The 26,395-nt window shown below is 37.6% G+C and overlaps 1 protein-coding gene and 1 long non-coding RNA gene across 3 annotated transcripts in view; both read right to left on the bottom strand.

Annotated features, from left to right (window-relative positions):
• Window positions 1-26,395, bottom strand: part of VPS13B (vacuolar protein sorting 13 homolog B) — a 767,339-nt gene that overhangs the window by 104,698 nt on the left and 636,246 nt on the right. The window lies entirely within an intron of this gene.
• Window positions 16,166-24,607, bottom strand: LOC118015067. The gene is made up of 3 exons (XR_004680513.1): window positions 24,570-24,607; window positions 17,194-17,233; window positions 16,166-16,188 (listed from the first exon to the last, which is right to left on the bottom strand). It is a non-coding gene; the product is annotated as an uncharacterized LOC118015067 (long non-coding RNA).

Genomic DNA, 26,395 nt, shown 5'->3' with positions numbered 1-26,395 from the left:
TAGAGGCCCAAACTGAAAGCATACGAGAAAAAAAATCGGTTAACATCTTTATCATAATAGGGCAGCTTTTTATAAGTATGGCATGAAACCCACTGAAGAAAAAAACCCCCACAAAACTACAGTGGATAAAATCAAATTAAAAAAAAAAAAGGCAAACTAGGGTAGGATAAGTGATATTCAATGATAGATCCAGGAATAATTGTTGTGGTAGCAGAGAGTGCTTACAAATCAATGAGAAAATGATAAATACGCATACAGAAAAATAAGAAAAGGAAGATGTTGGAAAAGGCAGTTAGCCATGGGCCCTGAACTTCCCTGCATGTTACTGCTAGGTATGAACAGGATGCAAGGCCCTGAAAGCTGTTAACTGGGGCTAGTTCTTAGGTTGTGTTTACAGAGAACAACCTTGAGGGATGTGGGAAAGTCTCTCTCCAGGACAAAGAGCAGACTCACTCTAAAGGGGGTGGATTTGACAAGCTCTATGCTCCTTGGCTGTGCCACATACCTACTGCATGCATACCATCTCCCTGAGGGCCCTTCTGCATTGCCCGCGTGGGACCTGGGGGCAAGAGGAACCAATGCAAACATGGTGCTCATGTTACTTGCGCCCGGAGTAATAGTGTTCTTTGTTTCTGACCCATGAGTCTTATGTCCTCTGCCAGAAGCCACGAAACACTAGCAGGCTGATTCATTAGCTTGCATATGGTAAATTCGCAGACTCTGACAGTAATTAGTTCACAGAAAAACAAAAGTAACTGGCCAGTAAGCATGAAAAGATACTCAACTTCACTAATACTTAAATTCAAATTTAAGTTAATAACATAATATTTTTAATTTATTACTCTGGCAGTTTTAAGAACTGACAGTTCCAATTTCTGCACAGGTGTGGTTAGATTAAGCATTTCCACCCAATATTTTTGGAGGGTAATTTGGCAATATCTATTAGATGCTTGGAAGTATATGCCTAGGAATCTATTTACAGAGATTCCAATGCAAGTGTGTATTTATTTCAGCACTGGGTGTATTAGTAAGAAATTAGAAATGACTCAAATATCCATTAATAGGGGATATCACAGGCAGATCTATAGAATGGATTACTATACAACCATTAAAGTGAATAAGGAATATCTATATATACGAACACAAAAGGCATCCAAGATATATCACTAAATTAAAAAAAAAAAGCTTTAAAATAGAACATGTGAGTTAATTCCATTTGTCTTAAAAAAAAAAAAGGACTGGGCTCAGGTGTGCCTTTTCTTTCGGAAGCATTCCCTAATTACCATCCTCAGAGCTGGTCGCTGCCTCCTTTGTGTCACTTCTATATCTAACACACTCCTCTATCATAAAACTCATTACACTTTGCAAGTCCCTATTTACATGTTTGTCTCCTTTAGTCAACTCTGAGATCCTTGATGCAAAAATGACACATTATTTAAAAAAATTTTCTTAGCATCGAACAGTTTTTGGGACATAAGGGATTTTTTTTTTTTTAAGATTTTATTTATTTATTTGACAGAGAGAGAGAGAGAGAGAGAGAGAGCAGGAACACAAGCAGGGGGAGTGGGAGAGGGAGAAGCAGGCTTCCCGCTGAGCAGGGAGCCCGACGCTGGGTTCAATTCCAGGACCCTGGGATCATGACCTGAGCCGAAGGCAGACGCTTAATGACTGAGCCACCCAGACACCCCAGGAGGGGGAGCCCGACTCGGGGGGGCCCTACGCGGGGAGCCCTATGCTGGGCTCTATCCCAGGACCCTGGGATCATGACGTGAGCCAAAGGCAGACTCTTAATGACTGAGCCACCCAGGCACCCTGGGACATAAAGGATCTTAACAGAAGATTCCTGAATGAATAGATTTCTCCTTAACCTTTCTTTTCTAAATAAGTGATTCCTAATCTTTCAATGGGATAAATTTTACCTCTCCACCCATAACAGTTTCTTTTCTTTAAAGAGGGATTTGAGCATCCGTGTATGGAGAGATACTTACTGGGAAAAACGGGAACAAAATGGATATGCATAAGAGGCTGACGGGGATGAAATAGAAGGGTATGTTCTGTTTAGTGATGAGTACAAGTAACACATTCACAGTAATCCACTTTTACCTACCATTTCTTGAAATTCACTCCCTTCTTGCTTTCCATGATATACTTCTTTCTAACTTTACCCTCTCTGGGTCTTTGTTCCTATATTCTCTCTTAGCCTAAAACACCTGTACACCCCTTTCATTTCTCATTGTCTCATATTTAAATCCTTCCCATCTATCAAGGTCCAAATGAAATACCACCTTTCTTTGAGCCTTTTCACCTCCCCAGATGGAGAAATGCTCTCCTTTTTCTGAACTCCAACAGTTTTTAAAAGGGAATCTGTTTCATAGCTCTTATCACTGTATACCTCATGTTATAGTTATTTCTATACATGACATCTTCCCCGGTAGGCACATTCCTTGAGGGAATGATTTCCATTTGGCTAAGCTTTGGATTTTCATAGCACCTGGCAAAGTGTATATAGTGAATGTTCAAAAAGAAAGTTGCTGAATGAATGAATAATTCATGAATGAATGAATGAATGAATATACACATCCTGGGTGATTCAGTCCATCTCTGGCACATTAAAAATTCTCCACAAAGAAGTACAGAAGATAAAAGCATGAACTTTGGAGTCAGACCTAATGGGATTCAATTCCTAGCTCCATTAGCTATGAGTTTTTGGGCAAATTAATTTCTCCAACATCAGTTTATTTCTAAAAAGGAGATAGTAACAGAACTATCTCAGGAATTGTGAGAATCAAAAAAGACAAAGCATCTCATATAATAGCACATAGTAAAAGCTTAAAAAATGTTAGCCATGTTACTGATTGGCTGTATGAGTTCTAGTAATTTGGGGGTGGAATCTTCTGGGTTTTCCACATAAAGTATCATGTCATTTGTGAAAAGAGAGAGTTTGACTTCTTTGCTAATTTGAATACCTTTTATTTCTTTTTGTTGTCTGACTGCTGTTGCTAGGACTTCTAGTACTATGTTGAACAACAGTGGCGAGAGTGGGCATCCTTGACGTGTTCCTGATCTTAAGGGAAAGGCTCTCAGCTTTTCCCCACTGAGGATGATATTCGCTGTGGATTTTTCATAGATGGATTTTATGAACTTGAGGAATGTTCCCTCTATCCCTATACTCTGAAGATTTTTAATCAGGAAAGGATGCTGTATTTTGTCAAATGCTTTTTCTGCATCAATTGAGAAGACCATATGGTTCTTCTCCCTCCTCTTATTAATGTGTTCTATCACATTGATTGATTGGCAAATGTTGAACCACCTTGCATCCTGGGGATAAATCCCACTTGGTTGTGGTGGATGATCCTTTTAATGTATTGTTGGATCCTATTAGGTAGGATTTTGTTGAGGATTTTGGAATCCATATTCATCAGGGATATCCATCTGAAATTCTCCTTTTATACGGGGTCTTTGCCTGGTTTGGGGATTAAGGTAATGCTGGCCTCACAGAATGAGTCTGGAAGCTTTCCTTCTGTTTCTATTTTTTGAAAGAGCTTCAGGAGAATAGGTATTATTTCGTCTTTGGTAGAATTCCCCAGGGAATCCGTCAGGCCCTGGACTCTTGTTTTTTGGGAGGTTTTTGATCAATGCTTCAATCTCGTTACTGGTTTTTGGCCTATTCAGGTTGTCAGTTTCTGCACTAGCCAAACTGTGGAAAGAGCAGAGATGCCCTTCAACAGATGAATGGATAAAGAAGATGTGGTCCATATATACAATGGAATATTACTCAGCCATCAGAAAGGATGAATACCCAACTTTTACATCAACATGGATGGGACTGGAGGAGATTATGCTGAGTGAAATAAGTCAAGCAGAGAAAGTCAATTATCATATGGTTTCACTTATTTGTGGAACATAAGGAATAGCATAGAGGACATTAGGAGAAGGAAGGGAAAAAATGAAGGGGGTGGGGATCGCAGGGAGAGATGAACCATGAGAGACTATGGACTCTGAGAAACAAACTGAGGGTTTTAGAGGGGAGGGGGGTGGGGGGATACATTAGCCCAGTGATGGGTATTAAGGAGGGCACGTACTGCATGGAGCACTGGGTGTTATATGAAAACAATGAATCGTGGATCACTACATCAAAAACTAATAATGTATTGTATGGTGACTAATGCTCACAGAACGTTTATGAAGCTTGGGTGTCTTTATCAGGAGCTGTGAGGTTGTGATCAAGGGTCTTACTTGCCAGATTTCTTAACGATGGGTTGGGCTTGTGAGAAGAAAATAATAAGCCTTGAACCTGGATATTCAGGAACACTGTAATCATAGTTCAATATAGTTTTCTATATTGAACTGCACATCTACTAAAATGTGGCCCTCCGTGTTGGCTATGACTTAAGAGATAAAGGAATATCTCATTGCTTATCTCCCCTCTGGACTGCCAATGAGTCAGTCCTTTGGTTTAGGACAGTCATAACCAGAGGTGGCTAAGATGTGGGAAGGGTTAAGATGTGGAAGAGGGCAAATGAGTTTAGAAAAAGCATATTTACAAACCTATTGTTTTTTTGTAATGCAAATAATAGAATGTAAAGTTAAAAATATTCTTGGTAGACAGGTTACACAGAAAATAGAGTGAAAAGACTTGTTTCTGGTATTGTCTCTAGAATTCTCCATTAAAATTAATATATAATAGCTTATGAAAATTGGCTGTCACATTGGAAAGCAGAGTGGGGCTTTAAGGAAAAAAAATCTAGTAAGTTTTGATGTGCAAGGCGAGGGTTGGAATAGGTCCATAATATAAGGCAATCCAAGCTGGGAACCATTGTGGGAAGCCATGAGCAGTTTAAGGGCAAAGAAAGTGGACTGTACCAACACTGGCACTTAGGGGAGGAGTTGTGAAGAGTTCAAAAAGAGAGATTTGGAAGAGAGCCAAAGACAAACTTTACTTCGTTCACAACTCTGTGTGAGGCTGGCTCTGTGGTTACATACTTCAATCTGAACATTACAGACAGCTCTGAAAATTCAGAAAACAATAGAAAACTACTATAGAAATAAATCCCCAAATATGTCAGCTATGTGTTTGTCAGGATTTTCCTTTGTACACCCTATTTTCCTTGGTTAACAAAGGGGTATTAATAAATTCACTCCAAATAAACTTCTGTTGAAAAAATTTTACATTGTATGTCTGTAAGTACATTTGCAAAAGCATGTTTGATCCCTTTGCTCATTATAAGGATGTATTTGTCTTCAAAACTTCTGATGAAAAGCTAAAATGAGTACAATTAGTATTTTAAAGGCAATTTTAGTCAATTGTCCATTCAGACACACATTGAGCCATAAATTTATAAACCATACAGATAGAATCTTTGTATTTTATTTCTCCATCATAAAATGTCTTTCTGGTATGACACTCCCATAGGATGAAATCCCTAAGTCACTGCTCTACAACTTGAGCAGCTTATTTAATGACTCTGAGCCTCAGTTTCCTCATTTGTGAAATGTAGGTAATAAAAACTATTGTTTTTAGGCCAGGTTAAGAGTTTTTGACTTTACCTTCACATCAATGGGATATCTTTGGAGAGTTTTAAGCAAAGAAGTAATGAGTCAAATGTATGTTTATTTTAAAAGCTTCTGGATACTGTATAGAGAGTGGATTAAAAAGAGGGCAAGCCTGGATGTGAAGGACCAGGCAGGAAGCAAGTACAGTGGTCTACACCTACAGTACGGTTGGTGGCAGCAGAGTGATGTGTGGGAGATTCTTGGGACATAAAAATTTATCGACTGATTAGATACAAGGAGAGGGAGGTGTCAAGGATGACTCCCAGGTTTCTGGCCCGAGCAACTGTGTGGACGCTGAGGTCATTTACTGAGTTGGGTAAGACTGAGCTGTCCCACTGGCGAGTAGGTTTGTGGTATACATGGGGTAGAAGAGGGGAGATCATGAGTTCATTTTTAGGCAAGCTGAGTTAGACGAAGCAATAAGCTATTCAAGTGGAAATCTGGAGTAAGGAGTTGGCTATTCTGAAGAGTGGAAGAGGGAGTTAATGTGTTGATACACAGCTTTAGGTTTGTCCAGCCTTAGCCTTTTGTCAGGAGAGTGTCATGGAAAGACAAAGCATCAAAGTTCAGGGTATTTATTTGCAAGAGGGTGTTTTAAATGATGAAGTAAGAATATAAGCTGGTTAAAAGGGGATGAGAAAATAGAGTGAGCTGATGGACAGGGAGAAAGAAGGGATAGGTTTATTTATAGTTTAACAAATGACCATAGTGGAGGTTGCTGAATGAGCAGGCTGGAGAGACAGACCACAAGTGAGATGAGAGGCTGGAATGAGTGACTTAGGAGGCAGAACAGTTTGGGATGACGACAAGGTCCAGGGCTTGTGTGAGAGTGAGTAGTTACATGTTGTGAAGATCACTAGAGTGAGGAGATCAAGCTGGGGTGTTGGCTGGGTCATTTGTAAGGATGTTGATGTCGGTGGGGAATGGGCTAAATGGGTGACAGGTACTGAGGGGGGCACTTGTAATGAGCACTGGGTGTTGTATGTAAGTGATGAATCACTAAATTCTATTCCTGAAACTAATATTACACTATATGTTAACTAGAATTTAAATAAAAACTTGAAAGAAAAAAAAAAAGCCATGGGCCAGAGACTTCTGAGAATTAGGGAGAGTGACCAAAAAGTTAGTAGATGACAACAACAAAGAGGGGTGGGGAGGACAAATAATTAGATGGAATGAGTCTCAAAGGAGCAGGGAGATTTTACAGGAGGGTAGAAGAGTAAAGGCAAGTGGCATTGGTGAGCAAGAACATCTTATCTCCTGACCTTGAGGTAAAAAGAGATGTGAGGGAATGAACGGTCTCCACCTCAGAGGGTTACAATGCTGCACAGAGTTCCAGGGGAACGGCAAGATTTTTATCTAAGGTAAAGGGGGAGGGGAAATACCTGAAGAAGAGATTGAGGTTTAGGGGAGTTCACTACTCATAGATCAAGTGTTCCAGAGTGCTCAGTGGAAGGGTTTGGGAGGTAGAAGAGAGGAGGTTGGTGAGAAGAGGAAAAAGGGATGCAAATCAGTGTCTACCCAAGAGGGGATAATTCTCTGGGGCGCCTGGGTGACTCAGTTGGTTAAGTGTCTGCCTTCAGCTCAGGTCATAATCACAGAGTTCTGGGATCAAGTTCCACATCGGGCTCCCCGCTCAGGGCAGAATCTGCTTCTCCCTTTCCCTCTGCTCCTCCCCTCACTCCTGTGTGCTCTCTCCCTCTCTGTCAACTAACTAAATAAATAAAACCTTTTTTTCTTTTTTTTTAAAAAGAGTGGATAAATCTCCTAGTTTGGGTAGTGACTAGGAGAAAGGAAGAGAGGCATGTGTTAGAACAGAGTCCTGATTTAGGAGGGTTAAAGACAATGGTTGTGGTTCTAAAAGTTAGCCTACTGTTCCCTCCTGAGGTCTGGCTTGCATTCTGTGTGTTCTCTGAGAGGATTCTTAAAGAACTCCAGCCATTTTGCCAGTGAATTCATAGCACAAAGTCCGATATATGGTATACGCTTAATAAAGTTTTTGAATTAATGAATGAAGATAGGTGCTGAAAAGTTAGCACTTTTACCTTCCTAAACAGTCTCCTATTCTACAAAGATCTTGTATTATACACCGAGCCCTTCCATTTTATTCTGCAGTCACACCCACTTTTTACAAACTTTTCATTAGCTCACTAATCTTCCTTTGCCTTTAGTTAGGAACTGACATTGCCCCGCTAATCTCTAGGTTAGTAGTAACACAATTAAACTAAAAATTGAATGTAGTCATATTGTGCTTCATATGGTAGCAATTAATTATTCTCAAGGAATAACTCTGAGCTCTGTCTTGTGTGATCTATTTAAATAACTTTATTATGTGCTTTTAGGTTTGAAAGAGATGATGTGAATGATCTTTAGTTACGTATCTATAACTGAGGATTTATTATTAATGTCTGTGTTGAATAACTTGAAGGAAAGAGGACTATTCCAAGGAAGTTTGGTTGCCAAAAAATAGTTTAGAAAGCTTGAATATCTAATACTGAGTCATGGGAAGTGGGAACAAGTAAATTGGTTTCACTGGAAAACATTCCACATGTAACACATGGTATATTTCAAATGACTGTCAAGATTATATATTTTTTTTTATAACATTTGTTTTCCTATCCATTATTTGACAGAATCTAAAAAATTAGCCAGCCATACATAATAAACTGTACTCTAAGCATATGTGGTCTTTGCATATGAATATATTTTAGGTTGTATATCTGCCAGTTGGTAAGAATACATGTATTTTTGCACTTAAAATGTTATTCCACAATTTGTTTCCATTTGATGGCTAATTTGGGAAGATTTGCATGTGTGTTGGCTATTTAAAAATATTTCTGGTACAAAGAATATTTTGGCACTTAATTTGTTTTTATTACTTAATAGCACTGCCAAGACTATTAGCAAGGTTGCAAGTGCCCATCTGTCCTCATAGATAAATAGCTCTGATTGCTTTGTGCAGGGGCTGCTGAAGCTGGGCCATTGCCCCTTTGCCCACTCAGTCACACTAAGCAACCTAGGAAAGGGATACAGAGAAAGTGTCTTCCCTGTATTTATGTGTATAATAAAGAGTTGGTAGAGAAGAGGAGATCTAGCAAGTGATGTATTCTATCAGTCTTGCTTCAATTGTCTTTTAGTTTGTATTAGACAAAACAGAGGCAGAGTAGCTGTGTAGGGCTGGTTAGTGAGTACAAAGCTGGAACCTTCATTCAGGACTAAGTAAAGCCTGGTTGTAGCAGAGGACACCATCTTTATTACTCCTCCCACTGCATTTCCAGATTTCCCAGGATGCCAAGTCAACAGATGATTAGAGTAGGGGAAAAACAAACTGCTTTTCCACCATCACCCTTATTTTTGTAACAATAATACTGATGGCAGCTGTGGTAGAAGAAACTACTTGTAAATAGCCCTTCACAATTTACAAAGATTTTTCTTATACACTATTTTAGTGAGGAAAATATTATTCCCATTTTAAAGTTAACTGTGACTCAGAGAAGTCAAGGAAATGTGCAGGAAATGAAACATATCATGTTCAAGAACACACATTTAATAAGATAGACCTACTGGCTATAAATCCTATGCTCTTCAACTCATTACCTTTAAAGAAGAAAAACACATCTCATAACGTGTCATTTACAATTTCCATGTTCCCATTTCTTTAAAGTGGATTCTTAGGAAGAAATCTGAATGTGAAATCATTTTGATCTTTATCATTTATCCCAGTCTTTTAGGTTACTTGATTTGGCAAATGTTTTCTCTTTAGGTTTTTACTCTCAGCACTTTGAATATGTTATTTCTCTGCCTCTGGCCTACATGGTTGCTGATGAGAAATCAGTTGTTGATCTTAGTGATTATCCTATATATATATATATATATATATATATATATATATATGATGAGTCAAAAAGTTGTCTTTTGACAGTTTGACTGGGTTTGGTGTGGAAATCTTTGAGTTTATTCTACCTGGAGTTCACTGAGCTGTTGGATCTGTTCACTAATGTTTTCATCAAATTTGGAAGTGTTCAGTCATTATTTCTTCAAATATTCTTTCTCTTTCCTCTCCTTCTAGGATTCCTGTCATGCATATCTTGATACACTTGATGGTATTCCTCAGGTCTCTGAGGCTCTGTTCATTGTCTTAATTCTTTTTTCATTCTGTTCTTCAGACTCAATAATCTCAACCAACCTATCTTTTTTTAAAGTTTTTTATTGTTATGTTAATCACCATATTAGTTTTTTTTTTTAAGATTTTATTTATTTATTTGAGAGAGAGAGAATGAGAGACAGAGAGCACGAGAGGGAAGAGGGTCAGAGGGAGAAGCAGACCCCCCGATGAGCAGGGAGCCCGATGTGGGACTCGATCCCGGGACTCCAGGATCACGACCTGAGCCGAAGGCAGTCGCTTAACCAACTGAGCCACCCAGGCACCCACCATATTAGTTTTTGATGTAGTGTTCCAACCAACCTATCTTTAAGCTTACTAATTTTTTCTTCCCTACTCAAATCTGCTGTTGAGCCCCTCTAGTAAATTTTTTCATTTCAGTTACTATACTTTTTAACTCTGAGATTTCTATTTGTTTCTTTTTTCTTTATAATATCTATCTCATTATTGATATATTTGGTGCAAAGTCACTCTTGTATTTCCCTTTAGTTCCTTAGACATGGCTTTCTTTAGATTCTTGAACATATTTAAAATAGGTGGCTAAAGTCTTTGTCTAGCAAGGTCAACAGGTGGACCGCTGAGGGACAGACTCTATTGACTGCTTTTCCCATATACTGGCCATACTTTGTTTCTCTGCATATCACATATATTTTTGTTGAAAATTGGACATTTAAAATGATACAAAATTTTATTATGTTAATGACTATTAACTCTGTTACTATTATATTGTTAATAAATAGTGGCAACTGTGGAAATCAGATTCTCTCCCTTGCCCAAGGCTTTTTGTCATTGCTATTTGTTGTAATTGTTGTTTGTGTTTAGTAACATTTATGAACCAATTTTAAAAAGTATGTATTCTTTGTTGTGTGGCCACTGAAGTCTCTACTTGGTGAGCTTAGTGGTCAGTTAACGATTAGAGATTTCCTTAATAGTCTAGAACCAGTAAGCCCCTGAGTCTGCTGAGATGCTCTTTGTGCCTACTGAGGCATGCTTTCAACTCTACCTTAGCCTTCCCTTCCTGCATGCGCAGAGCCTTAAGGTTAGCCAGAGGTGAGAGTGTAGGGCCTTCTCGGGTCAGTGTCATGCATGTGCAGAGCCCAAGGCAAGTACACAGCCTAAGCATGCGTATGCTGTTTTGGTTTCCCAGGTATCTGTTGGAGCTTTTCAAAGCCTCTGTAAACATCTCATTCTGCAGCTTTCCCTTTTAAACTTTTTGGTTAGCTTGAAAGTTTATCTGTTATCCACTGCCTTAAGCAGCCTTCAAATTAATCAATTTCCTCAAATGCTACCTGACATATACCCCTGGCGGGTGGTGGGGAGGTGGGTGGAACAGAGACTTTTCACACTGGAATATTCCTAGTTGATAACTTTTGAAAGAGTAATTGTTGTGAAACTCTTATTTTGTAACAGTTATTTTACCTCATTAACCAATTAAAAGTATATACTGCATTTGTAACAGTATCAAAGTGGTATTAGCACCAGATATATTCCCCAGGGGGAATGCACTGGAAAGATTAGAGATAGCTAGTTTACAGAGTTTTTAATTGATGACTGGAATAGAGCAGATAAGTAAACAGTTAAAATATAGAAAGGTCTGAGCATGAAGTAGTGGATTGAGGGGTGACTGGAAGAGACAATGTATTTGTAGAAATTGGTATAAATGGACAACAATGTAATCATTAAAACCTGATAAGCTAAAAAAAAAACCAGCATTACCTTAATACAATACAGAAGAAGTTTCTATTTATAATTATGACTGGACTTAACTGTACTTCTAAATATGAAGAACATTTCTTTTAATCAGTTACTTATAATAACAACAGGAGAAACATTCATTACTGAGACCAAATGCCATTGAATAGAGATACTTTTCAATAGTTAGTAATTTAAAAATGTATTCTGATAGTGATATTTGCTGATTTTTTGGTTTCTACTTCAAAGTATAAATCTACCATTTAATTATGACATAGAATACAGATATGTTTGCAATCTCAAATGTTTTTAGTTTATAATATTATTTCTTTTTATATATATCTGCTTTTTAGTTGATTTTGAAGAAGGGAAAGAAAAGCTTCTATACATCTTCAACTAATAGAAATCATACAAAAAAAAAAAAACTTAAAATATTGGAACCAGTTGAGAAACCACAAGTATTCAAATACAGGAAATCATGATTTTATAACATTTGAATGTGATCTTCTCTTGGGAAACAAAGTTAACCAAACCCTATTTCTGTACAGGAAATATTCCAGCGTACAGTTGTAATACATTGTGGTGAAGGGGTACAGCTGCAGAGTTTTCACCTGTAATACCCCACTGGTATTGTGGCTTACTGCATTGCATCAAGACTGCCTTCCTGTCCGGAAAACCCTCTAAGTACAAACAAGACTCTAAGTCCAGATTTTATTTTCCCTTGGTATCAAAATATGGTAATTTAAGAGCCCTGAGAAATACTTTTTAGCCTTTAAAAGGAAATATGTAACATTCTTTTATTAGGATCTATGTTTGGGTTGGTTTTTCAAAAAACTTAACATATGACCCAGTTATCTTATCAATTTATCAAGCTACCAAGTTTCAAGCAAATGCAGGTGTGTAATATGACATCTTTCAAGATAATATTTTTCCTTGAAGAGAAATAACAAAAATATATTAAGAATTTCTGAGTCAAAACTAACTTAAAGCAGGGGGAACTTTACTATTTTATGGTTTCTTTTAATAAGAATACAAGTCCTAAACTCAGTACTGTGTTCTAGTCTCATCTCTAACTGTTCAGGTATTTTACTCATTTGCATGAAATGATGAAATGTACATGGTATACTGTAAGGAACACTAACTGAGAAGCAGGGAGAGTTTACTTCTTGTCTAAATTTAATTGCTAACTGGTTTTGTCACCTTGAGTTGAAGTCACGTAACCAACCTGGGCCTCAATTTTCTAATCGCTAAAAAATTCGGATGATGGGATAAGATTATTCTAGCTCTCCCAACTCTACAGCAATATATAAGATATAAAATAATATATACAAATACAGTAATAAATATAGAAATATAGAAATATAAGTGTATAAATATATGGTTTGCTTCTTAAGGTTTATATTTTAGGAAGAGAGTTCGTATTTTAAAGTGCACACTGTGTGGCAAAATTTACATGATTTTATTTTAATCCCAGTGGTAATTCTGTAAGTTAGTTAAGGGTATATCCATTTTACAGATGAGGACAAGAAAGCTCCAAAGGGTTACACAACTTGCCAAGGATCTCAGTGATAATAAATTATCAAGCCTGGACTGTTGGGATTCTAGAACCCAGGGAGCTTATTCAGTTCATTATACTGACTCCCATCTTTTAGTTACCTGATTGTGCAGGATTTCAAAACTATGCAACCTGACAAATAAGCAATGCTCATAAACCAATAATTTGCTATATGATTGTTCTTAAAACTAAAAAAGTTAAAAATACAATAATCATCGATAACCACTCTTAACAACCTTTTACAATAAGAAAGAGAACTAGAGTACAGACAGTATAACCCTTACTAATTGGGAAGAAGTTAATAGGGATTACAGAATAACTTTTAAAAATCTGAAAATATTTTAGAACAAAAAGCAAGCTTAGTGTATTTTATAAAGGATTGTCATAAATGTTTAAACTAGAACAGGGGTCAACAAACTTTTTCTGGGAAAACCTTTTTCTGTGTATATATACACCTCAAGTGTTTGATATCTGTACATATGTATATACACACACACATACACATACAAATAATGTGCTCTCTGCTTCAACTACATGACTTTGTCTATTGTAGCATGTAGTTAATAACTGAAAGAGTATATGTCTGTGTTCTAGAAATTTTATTTACAAGGACAAATGGTGGGCTGTATCTGGCCTTCAGGACATGTAGTTTGCTGATCCCTCGATTAGATGAATAGTGTTGTCCTTGCAGAGGTCTTTAGAGTATGTCTGTTGCGAAATAATTCTCCATGAGTCTATCATATTTCCACACATCGTAGAGGTAAAGGCATTGTCTTTGTTCCAGACTATCTTTTCAAGGATATATGTATAGCACACAGCTATGGAAGACAGAGATAATGTCTCCCTACAAAGAAAAGGGCAGGCATGCTTACTGACCATTATAAAAGATCCAGGCTCCCCAAATTCTGGGTTCCTCTCCTGTAATGTAACTTACTGTGTATGCAAGTATCACCTGGCTCTTTTCATGTTGCCCTAAAGAAATTGAGCCTTGAAAACCAGCACATATGCACTGTGTTGTAGGTAATAAGCTGTCGTTCATCTCTGATCCAGCACTTCTGTGTTTTCTATCAGTATCCATGGAAGTGTGGCAGACTAAGCTGTTAGACTGCAAATGAGGTTAAAACTCAGACCCTTCACAGTTTTTGACAATATTTACATTTATTTAATATATATTTTATATGTATCATATATATCACACACATACATAAATGTATGTATAAGAATGAGATTAATTAGCTTCTCAATTATACTTAATTTATTCACTGGTATTGTTTCTATGATAAAGGCAAGCTAATAAGCAGGCAAGAGTGACTCATGATTTTGACTCTGATGGAGGTATGATGAGAAGAATTATTTGCAGGCACATAACAGGAAGGAAAAAGAAAAAATCATAAAAAATTAAAGATATTAAGCCTGCCTAATCAGCTCCCGATTAAGGGGCAGACTGTACTGTGTAGTTTTCTTTCTCCCTCTCTCCTCTCCTCTCCTCTCCTCTCCTCCTCTTCTCTCCTCTCCTCTCCTCCCCTCCCCTCCTCTCCTTTCCCATCCCTTCCTCTCCTTTCCCTTCCCTTCCTCTCCGCTCCGCTCCGCTCCTCTCCTCTCCTTTCCTTTCCGTCTTTCTTTCTGTCTTTCTTTCTTTCTCCTTCCTTCCTTTTTAAAAATTATTTATGAGACAGAGAGCAAGTGAGAGCAAGCACGTATGCAAGTGGGGGAAGAAGCAGAGGGAGAGGGACAAGCAGATTCTGCGCTGAGCACAGAGCCCCCATGCAGGGCTCAATCTTGTGACCCTGAGATCATGACCTAGGCCGAAATCAAGAGTCAGATGCTTAACCAACTGAGCCACCCAGGCGCCCCTGTGTAGTTTTCAAAATAGTAACCTTAGTTCACCTCTGATATTCTGAGTAAGTGTCCTAGGAGAATAAATCTCAGTGTGTTAAAATGACATTGTATGCAAATTCCATTAACATTCCTAAGGAATTATGCCCAAATTCTGGTCCCTCCCCATCTTCCCAGACCACCTGCTACTTTTATACTACATATGCCTTTAGCTGCCACCAATTTGTCTCCATCAATGCTTTTTGAAATCTCATCCATCTTTCAAAACTATTCTCATCTCCTCCCAAGAAAACAACAAAACAAAACACCGTTCTCTAATCATCCAAATTAGAAGTGATTTCTCTTCTGAACTTCCAAAACGTACATAGCTTAAAGTCTTCTTATGGCCCTCAGTAATACTATTTTGTGTTGTGGTTATCTAGGCGTATTTGTGTACATGGAACTCCAGCTTGGATACCATTGTAACTTCCTGCCTCTCCTCAATGGAACTCTGTGCAGAATAAGCACATAATTCTAGCTGCTACTCTCTTTGTTCAAAACTTTTACCAAAAATATTGCAAGGGTCTCCTTGTCTTCAGCCTGCTCATTCAGTAGCCTTCACAGATCTACCAAACAGATCATGACAATAGCATGTAAAGCCCAGACTACAATGAATATGCAGGCAGGGCCTTACTTTGGCAATTACTTTGAGGAGACCGTCTCGATGCATTAAGCTAATCTTACTCTATTTTATCTTAGCCTTTCGCTCAGTCACAGTCAATACCCACCTAGTACTATGACAGGTACTGGAAGTCAAAGATAAATATCATACAAACTCTGCCCTTAAGAAGCCCAAAGTAAAGGAAGGAATCAGTAATATACGTAGGCCCGGGGTAATATGGATGTTCTAAAGAGGGGCAACATTCCCAGCCTGCATGGAGACAAAAAATATCAGGGAAGGCTTCCTCGAAGAAGGATCAAGAAATGAACATATAGGGCGCCTGGGTGGCTCAGTCGTTAAGCATCTGCCTTCGGCTCAGGTCATGATCCCAGGATCCTGGGATCGAGTCCCACATCGGGCTCCCTGCTCGGCAAGAAGCCTACTTCTCCTTCTCCCATTCCCCCTGCTTGTGTTCCTGCTCTTGCTATCTCTCTCTCTGTCAAATAAATAAATAAAATCTTGAAAAAAAAAAAAAAGAAATGAACATATAAAAACAAATCCATACATGTACAAGATTTGTTTTATCTTTTCAAGATTCAACTTAAGACATTCCCTACCTGGAAATATTACATTATAAATGAATACAAAATTCATACCATTAAATTAAATGTGAAGTGTTGTATTTCAGATATACATAAATCCAGCTGATAAGAAGTGACAATGTAATTGGCACAAACCACTGGGGAGAATCTATTTTAAAAAATGGATAAAATGTATTTGAATATAAACTTGAAAATCAGGAAGCATTAATTTTTGTGTTATTAGATATGTAAATAAATTTTGTTCACAGCACATAAAACTACTTGGAATTTGAAAATACATGTTCAACTCTGATAAAGCAAACTTGAGTAGACTGTATAGATTTCTAAGACAATCATGTTCTCAAACGACCACCTCAATACTATAGCCCCAAAGTGGAATGCAAAAGAAAAGGAGTCAGGCATATCTATGATATATAGACCCTTACAAGAAAACATGAATGCCTTTGACACTGATTACGATTCTTTTCCTATTATCTGTCATGTCAAATTTGCCTGAAATAATGACTTACAGTAGTTTAGTCCAATCGCTCTTAACCTTACACTTCTCTGATTACCATTAAGAACAGCCACAGGGTGTTAGAAAATATGTGTATTTACATACCAACCAAACATATCAGACCACAGCTCTGTTCACTTGGTTTGTTTTCAGGTTTCAGGTGGCTAAGGGAACAAAGAAGGCTCTCATAGATACCCATAATTTTCTAAGTCTTGTGAAATCATCTCTTAGAAAATCTACAGAGAGGCAGATTTCCTAGGCTAGAATGACTGGCTCTTTCTTCATAAATTTGCAGATAGAATTTCTGGCTGTACTGACCACCATTATTTGGTGGTGACCTATGTCCTGTTAAGCGAATCATCATGTAGAAAGAATGTAATGTGGAAAAGATGAGTTTTGGGAATGCTTTTTAAGACAATTTAGTTAAATTCATAACACATCATAGACTAGAATAAAAGCCACAGACACCTAATTTGCTGTTTAGGGGTACATCACAGGCTTCGTGTGGCAAATTTTTCTATAAGATTCACGGAAAGAAAAACACATAACATAGAAAACTAATAAATACTACGGACAGGGGTTTAAAAAAAAAAAAAAGACCCAACAAATAGTTGTGCCCGTAGGTCAATTTTTATATTTACAGAGAATGATCATCACCTTCGTGGGTGTTCCCCATTATGATCTTCTTCCTCTGACCCTGTGGCCCAAGGGAAAAAAAGTATTCTTGGAACATGTCACTCTTAAAAAAGTAAAAAAAAACCAAACAAACCCACAAAGAACAAATTCTTTTATATTCCCTAATAAAAGCAGCTCTTAAAATTTTAGTAAACAATTAAAATAGATGGTATTAATTTTATAGTTTTCCATCAAAAAAAAAAAAGAGGATGGCTTATTTTTAGGGTTAAAAGGTATAAACATTTTTGCCATATCTTCCATGATTATACAATATTTAAAGGCTTTTTCATTTATAGTTTTTTAAAAAAATATTTTATTTGTTTATCTGACAGAGAGAGACACTGCGAGAGAGGGAACACAAGCAGGGGAGTAGGAGAGGGAGAAGCAGGCTCCCCGTGAAGCAGGACCCTGGGATCATGACCCGAGCTGAAGGCAGATGCTTAATGACTGAGCCACCCAGGCGCCCCTCATTTGTAATTCTTGATATGCAAAAGCTGACAATTTCAAAAGGCATCAGGATGATTTTGCCCATGACTGAAAAATATAGGATTATAGATTCTCTAAAAGGTACAACCTGGCACAAGCCTGAGGAACTGAGAGTTGGTCTGAGTTTCCTTGAATATAATGAACTATGATTTTTTCCCAAGTATATATCCTCAACCCTAGGACTTTATTATATCTCAACTGAATATTATAGCTTAATAGTTTCATCTAAGTATTTAAAAAAATTCCTTTGGCTAAAAGCCAAATTCAAAGCCTTTTTTTTTTTTTTTTTGGTACAAAAACATATCTATTTCTAACTTCTGGCCTGCTTCTCCCTTTGGACCTCATCCCTGACAGACATCTGTATTTTGTAACTTTTCCTACATTCTGGCTCTGAAGATACTCTGAGTTTTGGCCCAATAATCCTTTCCTGTTTGAATTCATCAGTGTGAGAATCGCAGGATTGCAAAGGACTTTGGGAGGTCATATAGACATCAACTTGCTGCTCTGGACACTAACCCCAAACCGTGAAGACAAATGATGTTTAAAGACATGTAGAAAAGATTTCAAGATTTCTCTCATCAACACTGGAGTGCTTAACATGCCTCACTATTAGAAATGCTTTACGATACAGTTTTCATTTTATAAAAATGTTATTTGGCAGACATCATAGCTTTCCATAAGATGAACTACCATACAGCTTATATGTTTAATCCATTAAAGGGATATTTAAGACTGAGAGAAATTAGTTGCTGGGCTCCAGTGGTACAGAACTGGGCAACAGGAAGTACTTAGCTTACACGACAGTACCATCATTTTACTGATAGGAATACAAATGCTGTAGACATTGCCATTCTCATTAAGTTTGGTCTTTAGCTTTAATCTATTTTATCTACCTCTACATATAAATGAGAATTACTATTTTCTAGGTTAATTTTTAATAAAAACAACAACTAGCATAACTGGGTTCCCTTACTAGCTATATGACCTTGAGTAAATTCTACTTGTAGTTTCTTTACCTATGAAACTCTCATGACAATACGGAAGACCTAAGATTTTGGGAAGAGCAAATGAAAGAATGTAGGTAAACTGCCCAGCAAAATTTCTGGCACGCAGAAATTGTCCAATAAATGCACGCTGCCTCTTCCCTCTTAGTGAAGAATGAATCAGTGAATTTAATTTCTGTGGGCTGGAGAAACTATGCTGACAAACTATGGAACACTCAATGTGTAAAAGGTTGACAGAGGACTTGATAATGATGGATCAGACTGATACCGTCTGATCAATTTTAACATCACCAGAAGTGAAATAAGCAGACACATGTGCCTCTGGCTTGTGATGCAATGGAGGGAATATTGTGTCCCCTGGCCGGTATTCTTTAAAATAAAAACAAAAAACAGGGCCGCCTGGGTGGCTCAGTCGTTAAGCGTCTGCCTTCGGCTCAGGTCATGATCCCAGGGTCTGGGGATCGAGCCCCGCATCGGGCTCTCTGCTCCGCAGGAAGCCTGCTTCTCCCTCTCCCACTCCCACTCCCCTTGCTTGTGTTCCCTCTCTTGCTGTGTCTCTCTCTGTCAAATAAATAAATAAAATCTTTAAAAAAAAAAAAAAAACATACAACTGAAATATAATTAAGCCACCATAACAACTACTAGCTTACAGAAAATACACAGAAAACAAAATTTAAACAGTATTATAAAGATAAATTGTGAGTCAAAATCCAAAATTTAGAAAATCCTTTTTTTTTTTTTAAAGATTTTATTTATTTGACAGAGAGATAGAGCCAGAGAGCACAAGCAGAGGGAATGGCAGAGGAGAGGGAGAAGCAGGCTCTGCACTGAGCAGGGAGCCTGATGTGGGGCTTGATCCCAGGACCCTGTGATCATGACCTGAGCTGAAGGCAGATGCTTAACCATCTGAGCCACCCAGGTGCCCCTAGAAAATTCTATAGGTCAAATGATCCAGGGTTTTCAACAAATAAATGACATAGGGGAGAAAAAAATTAGAGAGGGAACTGATATATATGTAAAAACTATATTGATCAAACAATGTGTGGACCTCAGTGGGATCTTGATTCAAACAAACCAACTCTAAAAAATATTTTTGAGATAAGAGAGGAGAACTAAATATAGACAATTATATGATAAGAAGGAATTATTGTTAATTTTGTTGGCTATGATAAAGATATTTAAGTTATATTTAAATATATTTACCTGTTAGCAATGCTTACTGAAGTCTTTATGGGTGAATGATATGACAACTGGGACTTTAAGAAAAATATTCCAGAAAAACAATATCAGCATCAACAAGAAATGCTGAGGGGAACAGACGTAACATGGACAAAAGGATACTGACAATTACTAAAGATGTGTGAAAGACATGTAGAATTTATTAAAGTATTCTCTCCATTTTGTATATTTGAAATACAGAAACTTTGAATTTTTTTCAAAGGGAATAATCAGGGTTTTTTTTCCCAACTAAAATTTATCGAATGATAGATTTCTTTTTCAGGAATAATATAATAAGCATACCAATTAAGAATTTTAGAAAATTGTTTGAAGCTTCCTTCAAAATCAATTTAGGAATCATGTTAGAAGATGGAGCTCATATAGCAGAAATAACTGATAAAGCCATACTAATATTTTAGAAAAGGTCGTATTTGTCTTAAATCAAAAGAAAAAAAGGAAGAAGGGGAAAAAAGTGCCTTCATGGGAGAAAATACTTGCAAATCATATATCCAGTAAGGGGTTAAAATCTAAAATATATAAAGAACTCATATAAGCTCACTAACAAAAAAACCAAATAATCCAATTAAAAAATGGGCAGAAGCCTGAATAGACATTTTTCCAAAGAAGACATACAGATGGGGAACAGGCAGATGGAAAGATACTTGACATCACTCATCACCAGGGAAATGAAACCAAAACCACAGTGAGATATCACCTCATATCTGTTAGAATGGCTATTATCCAAAACACAAGAAATTACAAGTGTTGTTGAGGATGTGGAAGAAAGGAAACCCTCATGTACTGTTGGTGGGAATATAAATAGGTACAGCCTCTATGGAAAATAGTATGGAGGTTCCTCAAAAAATTAAAAATATAATTACCATATGATCTAGTAATTCCACTACTTGGTATATTATCTGAAGAAAAAGAAAACACTAACTCGAAAAGATATATGCACCCTATGTTCACTGCCCCATTATTTACAGTGGCCAAGATATGGAAACAACCTAAGTGTCCATAGATGGATGAACAAAGAAAATGTGGTATATATACACGATGGAAAAATATTCGGCCATCAAAGAGAATGAAATCTTGTCATTTGTGACAACATGGACATACTCTGAGGGCATTATGCTAAGTGAAATGAGTCAGAGAAAGACAAATGCCATATGATTTCACTTATATGTAGAGTCTAAAAACAAACAAGCAAACCATAAAACCGAGTTCACAGAATGGACTGGTGGTTGTCAGAGGCAAGCGTGGGGGTGGGCAAAATGGGCAAAAGGGTTAAAAGATACAAATTTCCAGTTATACAATAAGTATGTCATGGGGATGAAATGCGCAGCATGGTGACTAGAGTTAATACTGTGTGGCATATTTGAAAGTCGCTAAGAGAGTAGATCTTAGAAGTTTTCATCACATACACCAAATTTTTTTGAACTATGTACGGTGACAGACATTAACTAGATTTATGCTGATCATTTAGCAATATATACAACTATCAAATCATGTTATATGCCTGAAACTAATATAATGTTATGTGTTAATCATACCTCAATACAAAAAGTGCCATCAATGGCACTATCAAATGATACATTTTAATATACTCACAATACATATTTGAATAATTGCTTGATAGACTGAGGTTCTTTCCCTACCACCAGATGATAGCACTGGCATTAGTGATTTAGTCATTTTATTGGTCTATGTTGACTATATCAATATTATATATTTAGGAAGGTCTATTTTATAGTCATAATAAAATAACTACTAACGAGTTTCAACACTATATATAAATTTTAAGAGATCAAAGTATTGCTTGGGAACAAACGAAGGGTTGTGTATCTAGACGGAGCCTAATCTACAACAGGAGAAGCTGTGGGAAAGTTGATTTTTGAAGACCATTTTTAAATTCTGAATATACTAAACACACTACAACAATTACTAAGAGTACCTTACATCAAGTTTAGATCTGAATTTTCTTAATGTGCTTAATAGTTTTAAAAAAAGATTAAAAAAATCACTAACTTGAGTGCTCATCTTTTAAGATAAACTTTTAATGAAATAGGAAGCAAGTTTGAAAACTTGCTATTTTACACAGATATACTGTGACTCAGCTAAAGAGAAAAAGCTACTAGTCAATGTTTGGAACTGATTTCTCTTCACAGAAGAAAAAAAAGAGGTCATGATAAAGGGTGAAAATATGGGTAAGATTAACGGAATTATTGTCTATTTTCAAAGAATGGTTCAAAGTTGACTTATGTAGCAAATATTTTCCTAAGGCTAAATATTTTTCAATCAACAAATATAAAACTGAATGCACTCTATGTACATGGCAAGATCACTGCAGTAAAATGAAGTTTGAGAGTGTGTTAAGGAAGTTGGTTGTGGTGAAAATGAGTCCTTTGAGAATCCTGGTTCAGTTTAAATACGGCAACACTCACAAAAGCAAAGAACCACATCAGTCATCTCTCTTCACTGAAAATGCCCTTTGATGAGTATTATTTCCTTGAGATAATTCAAAGAGGCTGTCTCCTGTACTACAGGTAAGCAAACCATTCCAGTCCAACAGACAAGAGAACTGTTAACAAGAAAACACACTTACCAAAATTCCTTCTAATAAGTAACCGAAAACCAACATACTATTTAGCTGCTTTTGGCAGCATTCTGAGATCTCCACTCCGTGATTCACCACTATGTGGCTGATAGAGCAGTGAAAAAATGGTTGCCATCTGCAGTTACTTATTTACGTAAGTCTAGGCTTTCAAAACGTTGTGACACTGAGGCAGTGAAACTGTCTGACACATGCTCTGGCTTAGGTCAACTTCATCAAATGCAAGAGGATCTCTCCCATTAATGAAAAGTGTAGAAAATGACATAGAACACTCTTTTATAAGAGTAAAGTTAATAAAAATGCATTATAGAGTAGAATATAGAATCTGAATGGAAAATAAGGTGTTTTCAAAGAGTCTGTGTTTGGAGGAAGCTGCTGCTTTGGACCATCCCACAGACAGGCAATATTTAAGAAACACTGATTATATGTGAAACTGTGTTTCACGAAGGACATCTTCAAGAGGACCCCCTGAAGTACCTCCAAATCAATATGACATCGATTTTTCCCACCAATCTACAGTATCTCCATCCCTGTAGTTAAGAATGTAGATTCTAGAATCAAAAGCCTGAGAAAGGATCCTCCCTTTGCTATTCAGCAGTGGTATGCCCTTGGGAAAGTTTTTAATCTCTTTGGGCCTTAGTTTCCTCATCTGTAAAATGGGAACGGTAATAGTTCTTATAGCATTGCGAGGATTAAGTGAGATTATGATATAATGCTTTTAGCACTATGGATTGCACTAAATAGGAATATAATAAATGAGGGGGGGAAGAAAAGTAAAAAAATTACCTCTTCCCATCCTGAAACTGTAGGGTCTTTTTCCAATTTCGCTTTTTTGTTCTAGGCATGCTACTGCTTATCAAAGTTTGTTGGCTAGTATACAACAGCATATGGATGATACAGACCAAAACTTAGGCCTTGTCATTTGTTATCTCATGACGTTTTAATTTTTATTTATTTATTTATTAAGATTTTATTTATTTATTTGACAGAGAGAGACACAGTGAGAGAGGGAACACAGCAGGGGGAGTGGGAGAGGGAGAAGCAGACTCCCCGCTGAGCAGGGAGCCCAATGCGGGGCTTGATCCCAGGACCCTGGGGTAATGACTTGAGCCGAAGGCAGACGCTTAACCGACTGAGCCACCCAGGCGACCCTCTCATGACATTTTTAAAGAACCAACATCTTATCTCTAGTATCTTCTATCTCTAAAGAATGAATCTTATCACTCAACTCTCTAATTAGAAGACCTCCTACCAATAACTTCCTCCATAGAATCAAGCATAAACTAAATTAATAACTTTTTTTCTCATTTCTAGCTTCTCTCTATCCTTCAATTCCTTCCCCGTGAATACCGAGCAGCTACTATGTTCCAGTCTCTAGGAAACTGGGAAACACTGATGAATGAGGAACAGGGCCCTGTTCTCATGGAGCTTATGGTGTCATCCGAGTGTCAAACAGTTAAACCCAACATGACCCAAGCATAGAACCCAAGAAGGAGATGGGATATTGTAGGGAAATGGCTCTGCCATGGTGCCTTGGTGACTAAATTAGCTTCTACGTCAACAGTGACCTCAAGTTGTCAAATTCACAGCTTTCTTTTTTTCCAGTCCACGATGTACTCTGTTAGTAGTCATGATACTGCTGAATCCCCCACGCTTCTTAAACTTTTCACTATGCCTGGATTTGCTGACACTGTTGTCTCCTAGGCCTTTCTCTCTGACCACTTCTTTGTTGATTGCTGTATGAGTTTCCTGAAGCTTCCATACCAAATTACCACAAACCTGCTGGTTTAAAACAAAAGAAATTTGGGGCATCAGTTGGTTAAGCGACTGACTCTTGAGTTCAGCTCAGGTCATGGTCTTGGGGTTGTGAGATCGTGCCCCACATCGGTCTCTGCACTCAGCTGGGAGTCTGCTTCTCTCCCTCTGCCTCTCCCTCTGCCTTTCCCCCTGCTCGTGCACTCTCTCTAAAACAAAAATAAATAAATCTTTATACAACAACAACAACAACAAAAACCCCCAGGAATTTATTCTCTTACAGTTGTAGAGGCCAGAAGTCCAAACTCAAGGTGTCGGCAGGGCCATGGTCCACTGAAGACTCTAGGGAAGAATCCTTCATTGCCTTTTCCCAGTTTCTGGTGGCTCCTGGCAATCCCTGGTATTCCTTGGCATGTGGCTGTATCACCTCAACCTCTGCCTCTGTCTTCACATGGCCTTTCCCCCTGTATTTGTCTCTGTCCAAATTCCCCTCTACTTATAAGGATACCAATCATTGGCTTATGGCCCACTCTAATCTAGTATGACTTCACTGTAACTTAATTACAGTTGCAAAAACCTTATTTCCAAATAAAGTCACATTCTGAGGTTCTGGGTAGAAATGAATTTTGGGGGGGGGGAACACTATTCAAGCCACCACAATTCTTAACCTACTATTTATTTACTGGACACAGTGAGATTTCTCATGGTTCTATTTTCAGTGCTCTTATCTTTAAGCTCTTCACCCAGAGTCTCTCTGTGTGACTTTTTCCTATTTCACTTTCATGGCTTCAATTTTTACTTCTATGGAGATGATTTGCTAAACCATTTCTTTTTTTTTTTTTTTTAAAGATTTTATTTATTTATTTGAGAGAGAGAATGAGAGAGAGCATGAGAGGTAAGAGGGTCAGAGGGAGAAGCAGACTCCCCGCTGAGCAGGGAGCCCGATGCGGGACTCGATCCCGGGACTCCAGGATCACGACCTGAGCCGAAGGCAGTCGCTTTACCGACTGAGCCACCCAGGCGCCCTTGCTAAACCATTTCTTAAATAACCTGACACTTTCCTGAATTGGCTTCCTACATTCCCAAACTTGTGGTAGGCATTTCATCATAATTAGTCCTCTAACATCGTACATTTTAAGTATTCAACGCAGAGCTTAGTATCTCTTCTACAACCCTAGACTACCCCATTTCTTCTCTGGCATTTCCAGTCCCCATTAATAGTATTCCATCTATCCAGTCACTCAGGCTAGAGTCATTTAATTTTCCCCTCCTACTGTTGTCTGCATCAGGACATCGAAATCTATTTATTCTACCTCCAGATGTCTCTCTCTTACATGCATTTCCTCCTTCCCATTCCAACTGTCATTCTCATTATTGCTGTGTGATTGTGCTCTGAATAGGCCTCCAGGCAGCCCAACCTCTAGTCTCTAATTCATCTTTCCCGCTGTAATCAGCCATGGTTGTTACTCAGCTCGATACCCTTAATGGCCACTCTCACAGAATAAAGTATTTAATGTCTCAGAATGTCACTGAAAACCCTCCACTATCTGGCTTTCAGCCTACTTTTCAAACTCATCAACTACTATGTTAACTTCTTTCTCTGCACTTTCATTAAAACTTACTGCACAATGCTGGGTGATAGTTGCTGATGTATTTGTTTCATTAAGCTTGGACTGTAAGCTCTTTGAAAGAATGCTTATAAGAACACCTTGTAAATATTATTAATCATCATCATCACCTTTGGTCCAAGTTTGTAGGACAGAACAGAGGCTAAATAAAGCAGATGAGGATTCACGAAGTGCTAACATTCAAATGTCCTTAACTGATGAATGGTAAGTAAGATGTGGTTTAACCACACAATGGAATATTATTTGACAACAAAAAGGAATGAAATACTGATCTATGATACAACATGGGTGAACTGCAAAAACATCATGCTAAATAACAGAAGCCAGTCACAAAAGACCACAAATTATATGATTCCATTCATACAAAATGTCCAGAATAGATAAATATGTAGACACAGAAAATAAATTAGTGGTTGTTTAGGGCTGGGGGTTAGGGAGACTGGAGTGTAATGGCTATAGGGCACTAGGTTTCTTTTTGA

Source organism: Mirounga leonina, unplaced genomic scaffold (genome assembly GCF_011800145.1).
Source record: "Mirounga leonina isolate KUSES-001 unplaced genomic scaffold, KU_Mleo_1.0 Mir_165, whole genome shotgun sequence".
Lineage (NCBI taxonomy): Eukaryota > Metazoa > Chordata > Mammalia > Carnivora > Phocidae > Mirounga > Mirounga leonina.
This window is presented reverse-complemented; position numbering and strand designations above follow the sequence as displayed.